The sequence below is a fragment of the Lonchura striata genome, chromosome 9, assembly GCF_050655825.1.
Source record: "Lonchura striata isolate lonStrDom1 chromosome 9, ASM5065582v1, whole genome shotgun sequence".
Lineage (NCBI taxonomy): Eukaryota > Metazoa > Chordata > Aves > Passeriformes > Estrildidae > Lonchura > Lonchura striata.
The window spans coordinates 2,828,081-2,842,684 of NC_140711.1; the positions used below are offsets into that span (position 1 = coordinate 2,828,081).

The window sequence follows — 14,604 nt, forward strand, 5'->3', positions numbered from 1 at the left end:
AAGGCTTGCACTCTGTGCACAAGTGCACTTCTGTTTGTATTCTTAATTTCATTTATTCTTCTCATAGTGGGAGTGTCGTAAGAGGCTCATGTTCAGCCTGACCAAGGATTATTTTGTAAGATCAGTGCCCTCTAGCCTCTGGCCAGGCTTCCCAGGCAGCAGCAGCAGCCAGACCCCTCCTCAGAGTGGGATGTTGAGCAGAGAGGAGAACTATGCCACTTGACCCTCTTGTTCCCTGCACATGCTTTTCCTCCTGGCCCGTTTAGGATCCTTGGATTCTTGCACAGGCAGGATGAGTATTGTTTTCTGAATTCCCGTGGGTGCACTTTGCAGGCAAAAGTGAAGAAAACAAGAGTTAGACCATGCTGTTTCATCCCTTGGCCTGCTCCAGCATCCTGGAGCTGAGCAAGTCCATGGAGCCCATGATTCATTATGCCTGTGTTGTATTTATCTCTTCAGTCGGGACGTTGCTATTCAATAAAAATATGACACATTTAACTGTGGCAGAAACAGCACACCCCAGGCAGCAGAAGCAAGGAGAAGGGAGGATGTATAATCCAGGCTGGCATACATGCAGCACATACACACAGCAACAATTAGGCAGGTTCAGTTGTCTCAGATCTCAGCTGCAGACGTTACAGATGCAAGTCTACACACAGCCCAAGCTAAAACAGGCAGATCCCGTCTTTTTGACTGGAAAATTCTGTGTCACTGAATTGCCTCCCATGGGAGAAAGCAATATCACACTCTGAGCTAGGATCCTGCCTGCAAATGAACGGGCCATCACAAATCCCAGCAGCCTGTGAGGCATGGTTTCTTCTCTAATTTTACCAGCACAAGCACAGAGTTTTGGATGGCACAGCAGCTCATCACCCCTTCATCTGTCAGAGGAGAGAGAGGGGGCCCCGAGCTGCGATGTGGCTCACCAGGAATGCCCTTGTGCTCAGTGCCCTGTCAGCACAGCCCAGGTTTGCCTCTGTGCACAACAGCAGGGTCAGGGCAGGGGGGAAAGGTGTGAGGTAAGTACACAGCACACATTAAACACAGTCACTCTTTGCTCTGCCCAGGCACTGCATTTACCTGGCCCTGGCAGGGGGCTGGATTCTTTGCACAATCCAAGGCTTGGCAGGGTGTTGGAATCTTTGCAGAATGAATGAAGCCCAGTGTGGCAGGTCACGGCAGCTGGGGCTTTCTCAGATGTGGTTTTTGGTCATGGGGACTGACCACATTGCTCCTCTGCCTCAGGGGCCCCACGCTGTACTCTGGGCACAGCACAACCCCAAATATGCTGTTTTATAATCTCCCAGGGCTGTGATTATTATTTTACAGCAGTGGGGCAGAACAGCCAAATGCACAGACACAGGTAACCAAGCCCCACTCACGTCCCACCTCCTGCCATGTTGGCACTGGAGGAAGTTCCTCTAAAGCCAGATCATGATGCACAGCAACATGCCAGTGACAAAAATCACATCACTCCCTTTGCTGTTGTGTCCCAGCCAAGCTAAAAATAAACTGCAGGTAGAATTTTCTTTGTTTTCTTTACACAGTAGAGAAGATTGAAGTCTCAACAATGAAGACCTAGAATGATTCCTGCAACCAACATCTATGATTATGTACTTTGCTGATGTCTTCAGCTCTTTGAGAATATGAAGCGGGGAAGAAAATGGCACTGAGAGTTACTCAGGCAAGAAAGGAATTCATATACTTTTAAGCTTAGCAGAATCAGATTGCGAGTGACATTTTTTCCCTCACCCCTGCACATTATCTTGATCACGATTAGAAAAAAAGAAAAGGTGGGCAGCATGTTAGCCTTCCTACAAAGAAAATAAGGAAATCCTTTTCTGCAGGTCATGGAGGTTACATATCACCGGTTGAACTTAAGCTCTTGCTATTGTGTGGTGGTTTTGCATGGGGAATCATTTACAGAAGTGATGCAAAGCGTCCATCCACTGGAAAGCTGTGCACACCTCTGTGAAAAGCACATGTTAAAGACATAGGAAACCTGGGAACTTCCTTCCTTTGGGCTGGCAACCAGGTGACACAGCCGGCCCGGGCCCTGCCTGGGGCATCCCCGCAGCGGGGCGGGCAGGGCGAGGGGAGCGCCGCGGGGCCGGGCCGCGGCTGCGATCTGTGACAGACCCTGACCGCTCCTGAAGCCTGCCCTGCCCTGCCCTGCCCTGCCCTGCCCTGCCCTGCCCTGCCGAGCCGGGAGCGGCCCCGGGCCGGGGCCGGCGGCTCGGCCGCGGCTCCAGCGGGCAGGGCACCGGGGCCGGCAGCGGCCCCGGCCGCAGCTCCGGCTGCGAGCGCCGAGCCGGGACCGCAGCGGAGCGTCCGGAGCCCCGGGGAACCCGAACTGCTCCGTACCGAGCCGGGACCGCAGTCCCGGGAGCTCGAACTGCTCCGTGTCGAGTCGGGACCGCAGCCCCGGGAGCTCGAACTGCTCCGTGCCGAGCCCGGGCAGCGTCCGCAGCCCCGGGGAGCTCGAACTGCTCCGTGTCGAGCCGGGACCGCGGCCCCGGGAGCTCGAACTGCTCCGTGCCGAGCCGGGACCGCGGCCCCGGGAGCTCGAACTGCTCCGTGTCGAGCCCGGGCAGCGTCCGCAGCCCCGGGAGCTCGAACTGCTCCGTGCCGAGCCGGGACCGCGGCCCCGGGAGCTCGAACTGCTCCGTGCCGAGCCCGGGCAGCGTCCGCAGCCCCGGGGAGCTCGAACTGCTCCGTGCTCCCATCCTCCCTCGGGTGAGAGAAGGAAGAAGAACGCAAACAATGTAGAGGAGCATCATGAAGACACTGAGGTCAGTGGAAGAGAAGTCAAGTCCCAGATGGCAGCGATGAGGACGTGCCTTGAATCTTGGGGCTGAAATCCTCTTGTAAAGCTATGGAGAAAGATGTCATTGATACATCAGACTGTTTCCCTGTAACACATGATAGCATGGAAAAATGCAGGGTTCAAATTGACTTCGAGAAGATGCCTCCATGCCAAAGTAAGCAGGTGATAAAGTAGTTGTGATCTATGGGGAGTTAGAGGGGTGATGAACACCCTGTGTCCCCAGGGAGAGAAGAAGACCGCCGTTCCCAGAGATGAAGATTATTTTAGAGATTGATAATGAGAACCTTTGCTTTTGGACTGCTCATTTTAAAACAGCTCATAAGCTGACATGGCCCATAAACACAGCTGTGGGAAAAGCTTGTGGAAAACGGGAGGGATTTCACGATTGCAGATTTCCCCGGGTGGCTGCTATTTGCGAAAAGAGCCACAAGAGAACTGTTTTCTTGTGGAAGAGTCTCCTTAACATTTACACGAGGGGCTTCTCTCCCTCAGTGAACTGAAGAAAGACTATTCTAGGGGTGTAAACTGACTGAAATTTTAGGGTTTGTTTCTTTAAGTTGTCATTGGAAAAGAAAAGGTTGTAAGGGGAGAAATGTCTTGAAGGTTTTGTTCTGATTCTTTGTACTCTTTTAGTTACTGTTAATAAACTTGTCTTTACACCCTTTTAAAATGTTGAGCCTGCTTTGACTTTCTCCGGGTCCTACCTCACAGCAAGCAATGGGTGAGTACATGCTAGTGAGTGCACTGGTGATTGGCCAGCACTGAGCCCACCACTATTGCCACAGAACGTGCTGCCCTCCAAAGACCACTTTGTAGACTGAACTGTAAGTTCAGAATGGAACTGAAACATCTTTAAATTCCTGCCTGAACATCTAAGGCAATATCCTAATTCTGGAAGAAAGTCCAGTGCCACCTACCCTGCGAGCCATAAGCTACTGAGGCAGCAGCAGGAGGCAGCTGGGATTTCCCAGGTGAAGCTGTTACAGGCACCAGGGGATGGGGAGTACTGGGAATTTTTCACTAGCTCATTTCCTGGAAGTGAGACTGCTGCAGCCCCACGAGTGCTCTGGAAGAGTAGGAGGATGTCTTCCTTGGAGCACAGCCAACAGTCTGGGAGGTCAAGAGATGAGCAAGAGAAATTTCCTTGCACAAGAATAGACTTCCCCAGCCCGGGCTCTTGGGCAAGAGGAGCCCTTGTGCAGAGTTTTGTTTCTTTCTCCTGGATGTTTGTTTTTTCGGGCTGGCAGGAAGAGTGCAATTGACTGCAGCCATGGTCAGTGTTCATTCCTAGGGGTCAGCAGAGGCCAGTGCCCATCCTTGAAAGATTTCCTGCCTGTAGAAGAGCTCTGCAGCTGTCACAGCCAAGACACAACCATCAGCTGTCCCCAGTCAGACTTTGGTTGAAGACAGTCCCAAAATTTTTCTTATTTCAGGGTAATCCAGATTTTAGATAGCACTGGATTATCCCCTTTGCCCAGCTCTGAGAGTGGCAGTTTGCTTCTCTGCAAAGTCAGCCCAAATCTGCCTGACTTTGCACTTAAGTGAAGAGCTTCTACAGGCTCTGGTCTCTCACTCGCTGGGTCTCTGAAGTGTTTGAGATTGTGTTTTGGCACTTTAATTTTAATTTTTTTTTTTTTTTTTTTTTTTTTGTTTGGGGGGGGGGTAGTGGTGGGGAATGACTGGGGAGGCAACTGCTTTCCCCATGAATGTGAACTGCACAGTCCTGAAATTGTAACACACTAAACCCCTCTCCTCTCCTCCCCTCTCTTCTCTCTACTGTAAACCATCACAGGTCACAGTGCCCTGAAGTTGTGTTCAAAAAGACCTGCAGGGTCTTTCTTGTGTTATCCAGAGGAATATTCTGAGCTAGAAGTTGCTTTTATATGAGTATTATAATTTTGTCTCCTGTGAAATACAAACAATCCACATGGTTCAAAAATCCAATGAGCTTGGTCTGGGGCTGGCTGAGGCATCCTGTTCGATTGTCAGTCTATAGTAATTAGACTGTGCATAAAAAAGCATTTAATTACAAGGCAGTCCAGAGTCAGACCCTAAAAAAAAATGCAGCCACTCTGGTCAGCACCTGACATTAGTGGTAACAGAACATTTTAATGAAAACCAAAAACTCCAACATGAAAACCACTCAATTCAAAGTGCTTTTATTGCTAGAGTTCAATAAAAATATTTTTCTTACATTTGTTAGGGAAAAAACCTCCACCCAAAACAACCAGCAAAAGGTTAGTTAATTGGAAAAATAAATTCTAGAAAACATTTTAAAGTAGTTCCCATCAGGACTTCTAACTCCTCAGAATCCTGGACAGATGCAGCCTCTCCTACAGAGATGTTCCAGCCCAGGTCAGAATTAAGAAACAGCACGTCCAGACTCCCTATTTCATACCCTATTTGTTGTATGTTTGTGTGGAGTTGTAGAATTTGGAGCTTATCTGAGCTGAACTCAGCCCAGTAAATCTAAGAAACCTTGAAAGATGCATCAAAACTCAGCACACACTGAGCAGAGAAAGGTGGCCTCAGCAGAAACCCCCATTTTCAGTGTCCTCTGAGCTGTGTTTCTGTACCCACCCGGTGATCCCAGTGTGTGCAGGGAGTGTTTGGGGTTGGGCCAGAAATTCTGGGCTGTGCTCAGCAGAGGCTGTCACTTCTCACAGTTCCTGCCTGGCCAAAGGGAGACAGTGGTGGGGCCTTGCACAGGCTCCAGGCACACTTCTGCAGGGTGTCCTCATCTGCCGGGTGCAGCCCTCTGACTCACTACAGCAGGGCTGCGATTAAAGCATGTGTTAGGCAAAATCTGAGAAATTACTGCTTACCTGCCCTTTTTGTGAACTCGTGAAAAACCAATTCATGTCCAGATCCACCCCATTCCTGCCTGCTTCTACAAACACTGCATTGCCCCTTCTTCCTTGTACATCAGAGCTGTGCTTGGAATGGATGGAAGTGTAACATTTCTTCCTGCAGTAATCAGCTACCTGATATTGAGCTACTGTGCAACAGCTACCAGTGCTGGAAAGGGTAAGGCTTTCCACCACCCCTAGCAGGGAGGCAGCAGGATATTTTTGCCATGTGTCACTCACATTAAAAGTTTGCAATTTCTCCTTGGTCCTTCTGGTACAGTTTTATTATCATATATATACCTGCATCCTTAATATGCTCTACACCTTCAGATACTGAATTCATCATCCTGAGGTATGCAAAAAAAAAAAAAACCAAACAAAAAAAAACCCAAACTGCACTTTGAAGTCACAAATATGGAAGTTCAGGGACAGATTTTAAAGCCCTTACCCTGTTGATCCACACTCCTGTGGGCAAGAAGCTCCACTCCATAGTCCCAGCAAGATGTTGCTTAACAAAGCAATGTGCAGATTCTGCACTTTCAAGATTTTCAGAGAATTGTCTGGGGTAGTATTTTGTTTCCCGTTTCATGATAGTTCATTGGAAATTCAAGTACACTTCCTCCAAATTCTGAAGCCTGCTATTCAGGGAATTTTAAGATCAACAAATAAAATGATTTCATGTTCAGTCTTGATGTTGGTTTTCTCAAGAAGTGCAAGAAGGGTGCCGTAAATGCTGATTACAGAATGTCCTGTGCCCACGCTTTGAATCCTTGTTTGAGAAAAGACAATAGGGGAGGCAAGGTATCCAACAGGATGCAGCTATCTGGTGTGCTGACTGTTTAAACTATGTCCAAAATAGGCCTAAAAAGTGCTCACACAGCACCTACTCCAGCAGTGCCTGAAGAGGCACTTCCCAGGAATGACAACGCTTCTGAAGCTTGGTTGCACTGGTAGCATCACAGCAAAATTTACTCCATATGAGCCTTGATGTGACAAACTGGGGACTGGGACCATGCTAAACTTGAGCCCCACAGTCTCATGATTTAATCAAATATCTAGAATTTCTTCTACTAGAAGCATACCATGGAGGTTGGTAGTCAGGAAAGCTTGTCAGTCCATTACCATAATTTAACATAAGATGCACTTTTTTGGGGGGATGATTTCTAAACTACTCTCAGGGGGAAAGGCTGTCACTGCGCCAGTGTCTGGCCATTACATGACTCGTGTGTTAGACCACTCCATGGCCACTGTCACTTGTATGACAAGGATAATTAAAGTTTTCTGTCTTTTAGAATTCACAGCATACATGCTTGTTTTAAATAAATTGCTGTCCTTCACCTTGCTTTTGGTGGACTCACCCAGCAGCACTAGTATAGGTGATTTCTGGTTTCTTATGAAAAAAAAACAGGAAAGAGAAGGTTGTCAAAAATGACCAGATAATATCAGCTTTTGCATTTATGTATCAGCTTCTGCCTGTTGCTAGTGATCGTAAGTATTTAGATATGGTACAAAATATAACTTTTTTTAGCTCTTTGTCAATGTAATATAATCTATCATCTTAAGTATGCACTGTATATCTCATAGAAACAATAGCGTAATGAATATGATATCTATGTATCACTTATAGAAATAGTGCTGTGATGAACATATTTTATTACAGACCTTAGGAAAACATAAGATGTTAAAAGGCTTTTGTGTAACTCAGAGAACAGTGTAAAGCCATCCATGGACCGACCTGTCCAAGTGATAACAGTGACACACGACAGAGCTCCAGGAGACTGGGGAAGAGCTCATTAACTCCTCAGAAAAGTGTGAAACAATGGGGATGAAACTATGGGAAGGAATAAAATTTATTGACATGATCTCAAGGTGTCCTACAGATGAGTCAGGATGGGAAACCTAAACACAAAGAGCCTCTGCAACATCAAGAGCTCTCAGGAATGTTTGAATAATGTGTAAGCTAATGAATATGCATATGACCCCAGCAATGTAACTGTATATAGAGAACATGATTTTAAGTCTTTTGCTGTGCTCTTTGGCCCTTTGTCAAAAGCACCCCAGCGCTAGAAATATTGTCTTTTTTTTATCCTATTATTAAACTTTTAAAAATTCTAAGGAGTGAACTCTGTTTTTCACAAGGTGCAAAAACAAAGTAAAAAAGCAGCACAATCAGATAGATTTTTAGCCCTGCTGTCAGAAGTGTGGCTCCACTCATGCTGTGCACATGGTGCAGGACAGAGACAGCACTTCCTTGTGAAACTTCAGCAGTGTAACTTGTCAAAGTTGATGCCTTAAGTTTTAGCTTTTATATTTTCCAGATTTTGTACTGCATTAGTATGTAACCCTGAACTTCATATAAAGCATTAGCAGTTCTCCTCACAGCTCAGTCAGACAAAACCTTTTCCAGCCCCAGAACCAAGGACACCACTGTAGCTTCACGCCCCAAAAGTGCAAACAGCAGGGAACTGGGGAGAGCAGACTGGGAGGATGGGACTGCATTACCTGGAGCTGGAATTGAACAATTAACCCCAATGCAGAAATGGACCAAAACTTATAAAAGTGTGAAAACTCATGCCCCAGGGTCCATCTTGGGTGTAGCCTCAGCTGGGCTCTTGCACTGCTCAAGGTGTATCCTTTGAAATCCTTTTAATAAATCCCTACTTTATCCCTTAAACAGTGTCTAGCCTCTGTTCCAGGCAGCCTCTCAAGGCATCAAAGTAACTGAAATAAAATATTTGAAATCTAGGTTATACTGGTTACACGTGTGGGCCAGGATCAAAACCAACCTTCCCTCTTCCCACTGTCCTGCAAGGTGCAGGCTCTGCTGGGCAGGCTCCCCTGCCCTGCCACATGCTCCGTGCTGCCAGGCCCCAGGAGGGGCTGCTCCCTGTGCTGGTGCAGGGTTCCAGGCTCAGGGGAGAGCTCTGCCTGCAGGGGGGTGCTGTGGAATGCTGCTGGTGGCCTGCAGGATGCCCATAGCACCAGAGCACCTCTGGTACAGCACAGTACCCCAAATTACCCTGGGGACATGCAGCCCATGGAAAACATGCAGCTGAGGCAGGAGAGAAGTGATGTTTATACTGCTGAAGGAAAACACGTCCAGGATTCTTCTCTGACCTTGGGATTCCAGATAAATAAGGAGTGAGGGCAAATAAAGATGTCACTGGTTGATAAGGCATGTACAGGAATTTCGGACAGTGACTTACACTGACTGGTATATTTAACTGCAAGACTACAGTCACAAGCAAAGCATTTGGGAGGCAGCACTCCTTCCTCCTAAGGCCACCCTGCTCGTGCCATTTGCTCTGGTTTGCTTTAGAAGTGTTTAAGTGAGGATGTGGGGATCCACACTGAACCACCTCAACACCTCTCAGAATACAGAAGGAACTCAAGTACAACCCTCCTGCCTCAGTGGGTGCCTGTTCAAAGTGCCTGACACCAAAGGCTCCCAGCCTCCAATGTCCCTGGGCATGGAGGGTTGTGCTCAGAGCACAGCTGGGTGCCCCCACTGCCCTCTGCACAGCACAGCTGCCTGCCTGCAAGCACACCTGGCTTGGAAGCAGCACCCCTCTGCTCCTGTCCCCCCACCCTGCCAGCTCTGCTCTGCCAGACCCAGGGCAGGGTGAGGATGTGCCCTGTGTGCCCCTCAGCAGCTCACACAGAATGGATGCACCTCTTCAGACAGAGCAGGAGGTTGAAATGCAGCCTGGAAAATCAGAAAAACCCCACACTGTCTCCCCTTGGCACTGACTTAAAACTGTCACCTCCTTCCCAGTCTGATGAGGAATACAGAAATCTCCCACCCTGCACACGTCTGGGTGACTGTTGCTGCTTTCACTGGAAATTCACTGCTTTCCCTCCTTGCAAAGCTAAGAGGGAACTTTCTGAAGTTGAGGAAAATGGCAAACATTTTCCATTCCCTGCTCACTTCCTACCCTGTTTCCTTTTCCAGTCGCTGAAGCATAAATGGTGTATCAGAGGAACTTCAGCCTGTTCTTAATGTTTTAACGTCTGCAGGAGCACAGGGCCCCAGGGGCAAGGGTTGCCCCCCAAAGGTAGTGCTGTGATTAACTCTCTAATTCAAGAAGGGTGCAGAGTATCTGCCCTTGAAGCCTGCCCAGCTCAGAACACAGGGAACACAGCCCTCCCCTCTCCTGCACCCTTTATCACATTTTCTGAGAATTCTAAATGCCACCAAATCTATTTGCTTAGCATTTCCCCATGCTAGACAAGATGATCAAATAGTTGTTTCTTAAAACTTAATGAAATAAAATCTCCGACCAAACCTGGTTACTCCAGTCTCCAAGGACATCCTTCAGGGTGTCCTTCCACCTGCAAAGGCAGCAGACCCAGTGCAGGAGTGGCCTGTCCTTCAGGGTGCACAACACCCACTCCCTGGATGCCAGCACCCTGAGATAGGCTGCCCCAGCCCAGGCTCTGCCCCTCCACATGCCCATCAATGCCCATGGGACTGTTCACAGGCACTGTGCTCTCTGCCTCTTCTGGAGCTTTATCCTTCCCTGTGTTTGTGCACAGACAAGACACCGACTGCAAATCCCCAAACCCCACTGCTCTAAATGGGGTTTATGCCTGACCCCCCCAGCCCACATCTCTGGCATCTTCTTCTTTTCAAATACAACTTCAGAGTTGGATGTGACTGGAGAACCTTTTACACAATGGAGTGTGAAGGGGAAGCTGTGAACTGAGAAAAGATCTTGCAGAAATGAGGTTCACAAAGGAAGACGACTTCTGCATACCTACAATAACACAGGAAGCAAAGTCTCACTGCTAGATAAGAACAACAAATAACTCTTCACTTTCTCAATGCAAACTGAGCTCTAAAAAAACCCTTTTGCCACTTACCATTTCCTGTTTCCACCGTGGCAGGGTGCATCCCCCACTGACCTCTGGCAGCAGACTTGGCCCTGATTTGCTGCAGGGGGTGAAGCCAAATGTCCCCAAGGGGAAGATGTGCGGCCACTAGCCAGAAGGATGAGCACCAGAGCCTCCTCCATGTGTCTGGCTGGGAGGAGGGAGCTTGCCTGGACAGCATCTTCCTTGGAGAAGAAGTGAAGCTTTTCCCTGCTGCTTTGAATGTGTTGGCAGAGGGCCACCTGCAGCCACTGTCCCCATTCTGTCACCCCCAGGGCCAGGGCCAGGCTCAGCACACATCCCTGGGCACAGAGCTGCAGGAGGAGGCTGAGCTTTGCAGCCCCATCTGAAAAGGGCTGGGACTGCAAATGGCAGAAGGCTCCAGCTGAAAGGTGCTTTGGGTTTAGAGCAGTTGTTATTTCAGCAGCTGCAAACTGAGAGAAACCTTTACCTACAACTTTTCCTTTCAAACTGAGAGAAGTATTTCCCTACATTTTATTAGTGACTTGTCCAAATCACATTGCAAAGTCCTTCCTAGAGATCACAATACTGCAGGGGAAAAAAGGTGAGTGTCTAAACACAGAACATGGCAAGAGGTGAGAAAAGCAGGTATGGAATGTGGAAGAGAGTATATATAAAATCTAATGTACCTCAGCCTCCCCAAAATACTTGTGACAGTTGAAAAAGATTCAAGCAAAACTTCAGCTTTTCAAGGAGGCAAAGGGGGCCTGAAAGGGGAGATAAATGAAAGCCACATTTTTTATTTAATATGTCTAAATCAGAGGTAGGAGGTCTGCTCAAAAGTTAAATGGAGAAGAGTAAGCAGGTTGTTGTAGTGTGCCACAGAGATTTTAAAGATATTGCATTCATAGATCAAACTTTGAAAAATGTTGGATTTAAGAGAAACACCAGGAGCAGGAAACTTGTAAAGAAGCTTTTGTATACAGCACAAAACCAACCAAATTATGTGTTTTCTTCTGGAAGACAGGGGAATTCTTCACTCAGGGTAACATGGGCTCAGAAATTTAAAAGAAGAGATTGCCAGAATATTCCTCCTCAAATATAGAAACTCACAGCTGGAACAGGACAGTGTGCACAGCACAAGAAGGAGTGGGGCTGCATGGCTGGCTGGGAAAGCAGAGCAGTACCACAGCAGACCAGCATGGAAACCACAGGGACGTGCCAAAGGGGGCAGAAAGAGGAGCTCTGAGGAAATGCTTCCTGCAAAATCCATACCAAGCAAAAGGTGAGACAATCAGAAGGAGCACAGAGATCATGGGAATAAAGAGAGGCCAGAGCAGGGCCAGCCTCTCAGCAGAGCTGCCATGTGTGCAAGGTGCCAGATATAACCTGAGGGAATGGTTAAATAATCATCTCAAAGAAACATGAGAGAGACAACAGAATTGACTCCTTTTCTATGAAGAATCAAAGGATGACAATGCTTGCTTGTGCTGAGAGCTAAACAAGTGTGCAGAGCAGACATTTCCCCATGCTTAGTGTGAAAGGTTATATTTGGTGGTGAGGCAGGCAGCAGATGCTTTTCCACATTGGAGGCTTGAGCTGATTTCCTCCAGGGTAAAAGCAACCAACCTCATCCCACCCTAAGATTTCTCTGTGCTCTTAGGAAGGCACTGCTTTAGGAAACAGCCATTTGGGCTGCACCCTGTGCCTCAGCCCTTCCACAGGCAGGAGGGACACCATAAGCCTTAGGGTAATATAAGCCATATACTGATATGCTGATGAGCAATAGAAAAACAGAACCAAAACTTCACAAGGCTTCTGAAAGACTGCTTCTGGTTTAAAAGCCAACAGCAGCACCTCAACAACCCTCTTAGAGAACAGGGTAACTGAGTGATGACTGTGGGTGAAGTCCCACCCATTGCAAGAGTCAGCCAGAGGCCCCCACCTTCAAAACGAGATTCACTGGGAAGAGAAGTTTTTGCCAAGAAATGCAACATCCCAGTCTCTGCTGCAGCTGCTCCCTCTCTGCCTGCCCTGCATAAAGAGAGGGGAGGCTCTGGGGAAGCACATTCCCAGCTCAGGAGCAAGAGAGGCTGCAGAGGAACTGAGAGCGCAGAGGGGAGAAGGGAGCCGAGCCATACTGAGAGCAGAGCACAGCCGAGGTTTCTGTGCTGCCGCTGACTCACCGGGGCTGAGCTCCAGCGAGGAGCAGCAGCACGGAGCCTTCCTGTACCTGAGGCTGCTGCCCTGCTGCAGCCGCAGCCTTGCTGAGAGGTGCAGAGGAGCTGCAGCTGAGCCAGGCTCCCACCCACGCTCCTTTCCTACCTCTTGTCTTCACTGCTTCTTCATCCACCTCTAGCAACTCTCACCATGCAGAAGGTCTCCACCATAGCCCTGTCACTGGCCATGCAGGTCGGTTTATGCTGTCTTCTGACACTAGCAGTGGAAAATATTATTCCAGTGCTGCCAGGTTTGTGGCATGCTCAGGACTGGCTGAAAAAAGCAAACTGAATGTGCAGAAGGGGAGGGAAAAGCAAACACTAGCTAAACAGTTTCAGAAGCAAGAGTAACACAGCGATGGAGAGAAGCTGGGTAAAGTTATCAGGACAGGGACAGAAGAATATTTCTTTTGGGCAATGCAACGTGACCAGTGCTCCTCTTTGATAAGCATGTATGAAACCTTCCTGCAGATAACAAAGCTGCTCTGGAAAGCAGGAGAGCCAAAACTTTGGACATATATGGCCAAGGAGAATGCTGTTTCCCAGGTGAGGGAGTGGAAGTCTGTTGGGAGAAGAAGAGGACTTTGTGGTTAATTTAATTGTACATGCTCGTCTTCAAAAATCAGGTAATTCATTATTGGAGAAATGCTTTGGCAACGTCCTTGGGGCTACATTTTTTTCTCTATTTCAGAGCGTCAGAAATACTGCATTTTGGAGTCACTGCAGTGCAGCCACAGCATGCTGTCCCAGAGGGAAGGGCTGGTATAATACCTTGCACTCACAAACTGGAAAATGCTATCAAGGTAGCAAATGCTTTGCCAGGATGGTGGCAGGATCTGCTGGGGAAATGTAATAACGTTTTTAATTGAACCATAAAGACACACGCTGTGTGAGCAGCAGTCACCGGGGGACACACACAGAGATGCTGCTTTCCTGCTTTCCAGAAACAAATACAAAAGAATGACCAAGGCATGAAGTCAGTTATTTTCAGAGGTATCAGGAAAGACACCATGCACTGAGGGGAGAGTGGGAGGCAAACAGAATCCAGAAACAAAAGCGATCCAGTGGGAGATGCCAGAGCCACTGAGCACAAAAGCACCAGATTATCTCTGGCACACACACGCTGGCGCTCGCAGGCTCAGCACAAACGCCCATGGCAGAGCTGGGAGCAATTATTTCTGGTTCAGCCGCATACAAATATTTGCAGAGACAAAGCCAAGAGACAACAAACAAACAAGCACTGGGGTTCAGGGGCTGGATTTTGCCCTGTGCTGCTGCACATGCCCCCAGAAACCCACCAGAGACAGGGATGGCAGTGAGTGGCACAGTCTGGGAGCAAGTGACACCTGCATTTTGGGAAGGCAGGTCGGAGCTGCACAGCCACACGGGGCAGGTGAGGTCTCAGTGCCCACGTGCCACCAGCAGTCCCCTCCAAGGACACTGGTGGGAAGTTTGCCCAAGGGTTTCCCTGCTGAGAGAGCCAGGGGGATGAAAAGGGTCTGGGGTCAGCAGGCACAGGTGCCCTGCCCTGCTGGGGGAAACTGAGGCAATGCCATTTTTTCCTCCAGTCTGCAGCCTTGATCAAGCACAGGAATGGCTCGTGCCATTACAGGAATTAAATTACTTTTTTTGCTGAACCACTTGCCCACTGCAGTCCCAGACTGCAGGCCCTGGGGTATTTCTCATGAGGAATACCTATATCATGCCTCATTTGGATTATCTGAATTTCCTTACTCTTTCCTCTTTGGCTGTGGGGAAAAAAGGCCCTTTCTTGCTCCTCTCCTCCTGTCAGACACTCTCTCTGATGTCCCCATCTCCATCTATGAGCCAGCAGTGCACTTCACAGGCAGAGCCTTGTGGATGCAGGCACATGAAA

At 48.4% G+C, this 14,604-nt stretch overlaps 1 protein-coding gene and 1 long non-coding RNA gene across 2 annotated transcripts in view; one reads left to right on the forward strand and one right to left on the reverse strand.

Moving 5' to 3' along the window:
- ST6GAL1 (ST6 beta-galactoside alpha-2,6-sialyltransferase 1) overlaps positions 1-12,975 on the reverse strand; it is a 58,797-nt gene extending 45,822 nt beyond the window's left edge. Inside the window, exon 1 of the mRNA XM_085586968.1 lies at positions 12,835-12,975. The gene's annotated coding sequence lies outside the window, so the exon portion shown is untranslated. The remainder of the gene's footprint in view (positions 1-12,834) is intronic.
- A 158-nt stretch (positions 12,976-13,133) lies between these two features.
- Positions 13,134-13,700, forward strand: LOC146766571 (uncharacterized). Its single transcript, XR_014957151.1, has 2 exons — positions 13,134-13,274; positions 13,420-13,700. It is a non-coding gene; the product is annotated as an uncharacterized LOC146766571 (long non-coding RNA).
- Positions 13,701-14,604: the final 904 nt, after the last annotated feature.